The following is a 3705-nucleotide window of genomic DNA, read 5'->3' on the forward strand; positions in this document are numbered from 1 at the left end:
TTCAATATCCCTATCAATCAGAGAGATGCAAGTCAAAGGTACACTGAGATTTTATCTCATTCCAGTTAGAATGGCAATCATTAAAAATACAAATAAAAATAAATGCTGGCAAGGATGTGGGGGAAAAAGTACATTCATACATACTTTGTTGGTGGTGCAAATTAGTATAGCCACTTTAGAAAGTATGGAGATTCCTCAAAAGACTAGAAATGGAAATATCATCTTTCCCAGCTATCCTACTTCTTGGTATTTACCAAAGAAACTAAAATCAGCATATTATTCAGCTATAGTGATATAAGATATCAATGTTTATAGCAGTGCAATTCACAATAGTCAAGTTATGGAATCAGCATAAGTGGTCATCAACAAATTAATGGATAAAGAAAATGTGGTATATATACATGATGGAGTTTTACTTAGTTATAGAAAGAATGCAATCATGCATTTTCTGGCAAATGTATGAATAAGTGAATTAAATGGAGAATAAGTGAATTAAGCTAGATTTAGTCAAAAGTTGAGTGTTCTCTCTAATATGTGGAAGCCAGCCAGGGGTGAACCCATGAAAATGAAAGGACATCAGTAGAGTTGAAGGAAATTAATGGGGAGGAGAAGGGATGAGAATAGGGCGGAACTGTGGGATGAAATTGACCAAATTATGTTGTGTACATATATGAATATACTACAGTGAATTTTGAGTATCTATAAATCACCAATTAACAAACAATAAAAAATGAAAGGAAGACCTATGGAGTAGAGGAAGGGGTGCAGGGGAAGTGAGGAGGAGAGGGAAAGTGGAAGCACTGGGGATTAAAATGGAGCAAATTATCTTCCATGCACATGTGAATATGTGAAAATGAACTCTGGTACTATGTATAACTGTAATGCACCAACAGAAACATTTTAAAGACACACAGAACCTTGTCAAACCTAAAAGATAATCATTCCTTAATGTAATCTAATGCCCAGCTAAACAATTTTTTAGATTATTTTATGAACTTTTTTTTATTTCATCAGATATATGATTTTTGAACACTTTCTCCAAATGAGGAACCTGTGTTTTCATATTTTCAACTATCTATGTGGAAGAGCAAACATTTTTTAACTTTTAAAAAAAGCAAAATGTGATAATATGAATCTGTGTATTCAGTTGATGAAACTAAGAGCTATTCCAAATGACTAAAACACAGTAATTTGAAATCATATCTATAAGCACAAAGAGAACTGTGAAAAAATGAACCAAAATGCATTCTGCTGTCATGTATAACTAATTAGGAAAAAAAACCTTAAATGGTTTTTCACATATTGTTGGAAGTAATATTAAGCCTGTTATTTCTGCAATATATTCAAAAAAGAAATAAAGCACTTGAGTGATTTATTTAGCATTATTGAAAACTAAGATTTGAGATTTGGAAGGAAGATTGCTAAGATTAAGTATAAATTTTGTAGTTCTTAATTTTAATTGAATGTATTTGTGTTTAAATAATACTTATTTTATAACTGTATCCACCAAAATGTTTTAAAAGATTGAACTAGTAAAAATAAGGGTCTAGATATTCATCTCTAAATATCATTATTGCATAAAAGAGAGTCAAGAATATTTTAAAAGAAGAGACTAGTTCTGGGTTTGAAAATATATTTGAGTTTCATTATCTCGACATGCACTTTGACTATCTCTTTTCATGAGAAAGAAAGCTATCAATGACTTCTAGATTTACATCTACTTTTTTAGCAGGTTTTCACTGTCCAAAGTTGGGTGGGGTAACATAGGCATCAACAAAGAATGATAACTTTAATAACTTTACAAATTAGATATATTTAGATCTATTAATTCTACTCAAAAAGAAAATGCCATTGACTACCATCAACTCATTATTTTTAAAACTGATAAATAAAGTATTTATTCACATACAAATTATATCTCAAAGTAAACAAATAGTTTGATGAGGGTAAGTTTTATTAATGAATAGAGAAGATATGTAACCATTTTGCATCTCATACTAAACCAATGGACCTAGAGAATAATTATCAATGGCTACTAACGTTAGAAAAGAAAGACAAGCAGATATTATGTCATTACTAGAAGTGATTGAAACATTTATGAAGAATTGCCAAAATATTGACTTTTATACCTATAGATAGCTGTAGGTTTACAGAAAAGGTACATGTTAAAATGCTACTAAGAGTATACAATAATGGAAATTCCAGGATATTGGAAGACAGCATAAGACAAGCAACCCATTCTCCTTGACAGCCAACAAAAAGAAGCAAACAAACACTTCAAGAATAATAAAAAAATAAAGTGGAACATTATAGCAAACCATTCCCAACATGCATGTTAATGACTTCCAAAATACACAACACTTTTAAAATTCCGATTAAAAAAATAAACTGCTAAAAAGTAATGACATTTGTATGACAATTGAAGATTGAACCCTGCTGGATATTTGGTGATACTAAGAAATTAATTGTTGATTTAGAGTGGTGAGGGGCAAAGAGTGAAGTGGGTTCCTAGTATTGTGGTTATATTTAAAAGGGGGGTTCTTGTCTTTTAGAAGCAAATGCTGAAATACATATATAATAATATCATATCTGAGATTTGTTTCAAAATAATCAAGAAGGGGTCAGGGGAAATGGGTGGAGATACAAAAGAAACAAATTGATTATGAACAGATAATGATTGAGCTGGACTATGGATTCATGGGGATTTCATTACATCATTGCCTCTACTTTTTATTTGTTTGAAATTTTCCAGAAAATATTTTTATATATGAACTCTATGTGTTTTAAACATATTAGATATTCTAAACATATCTCTATTCAAATATTTATACATTTATACAAAAATTGAAGTACAGAAGCCTAGTAGATTTGCTCAGTGATAGTGGGCCGCTGAGTTCAATTCCCAGTCCTGTAAAAACAAAAGAATAAGATTTTGTTGGTGTTGAGTTTGTCTTTGAGTAGTGACCACCCCGATCATTGTCAATCACAACCTTCAAACTGAGCACAAGCACCTTACCTGGTTATCTACACATATCGGAGTTCCATAGGAAGATATTATACATGCTGGTGATTCCCAGTTTTCTATGTAATACCTCAGCCACAATCACTCCAGGTTTCCTGAGTCCCAGCTTGATGCAGGCCTGACAATCACAGCAGTGTGTGGATCTCAAGTGTTCTTTCTGGATTACGTAGTAGGGTTGGAATATGTCACTGTGACACCTGTTTCTTTTCTAAGCAACACCAGGTGCCTGGGGGGTTTGCTGTTCTTACTCAGATCATTTTGTGCTCACAGGATTAATTTGTTCATGATTGGGGAATTTCAATGACTCTCACGTGTGGTGATGAATCACCTAAATTGCCCCCTTACCTTAGAAAGGAGTGAGGATTTGGGGAGTATCCTAGATCGGCAGTGGAGTTTTGCTCTGTGGAAGCCCTTCTGTGTGGAAACTTGAAGCCAGAGAAATGGAAGCTCCAACTTCACACTTCTTTTCTGAGTCAATGCTGAGTCTTGTAGCTTCTCCTTTTTCATTTCCATGCTACACACTTATTTTGTGTTTAAATGTATGTATGTGTGTGTGTGCGCATGCACAAGTGTGCGTGCACATTTACTCATGTCAGGGTCTAAGTGTGGATTGATGTGAGTAGAAGGGACATATTTGTTTTCCCTTGAGCTGTGCATAAGGAATAGACTCCTGTTGTTCTCAG

The 3705-nt window shown here is 33.2% G+C and overlaps 1 long non-coding RNA gene across 1 annotated transcript; it reads right to left on the reverse strand.

Annotated features, from left to right (window-relative positions):
- Positions 1–1936: 1936 nt before the first annotated feature.
- LOC144366822 (uncharacterized) lies at positions 1937–3384 on the reverse strand. The gene is made up of 2 exons (XR_013425959.1): positions 3017–3384; positions 1937–2908 (listed from the first exon to the last, which is right to left on the reverse strand). It is a non-coding gene; the product is annotated as an uncharacterized LOC144366822 (long non-coding RNA).
- Positions 3385–3705: the final 321 nt, after the last annotated feature.

Source organism: Ictidomys tridecemlineatus, chromosome 1 (genome assembly GCF_052094955.1).
Source record: "Ictidomys tridecemlineatus isolate mIctTri1 chromosome 1, mIctTri1.hap1, whole genome shotgun sequence".
Taxonomy (NCBI): domain Eukaryota; kingdom Metazoa; phylum Chordata; class Mammalia; order Rodentia; family Sciuridae; genus Ictidomys; species Ictidomys tridecemlineatus.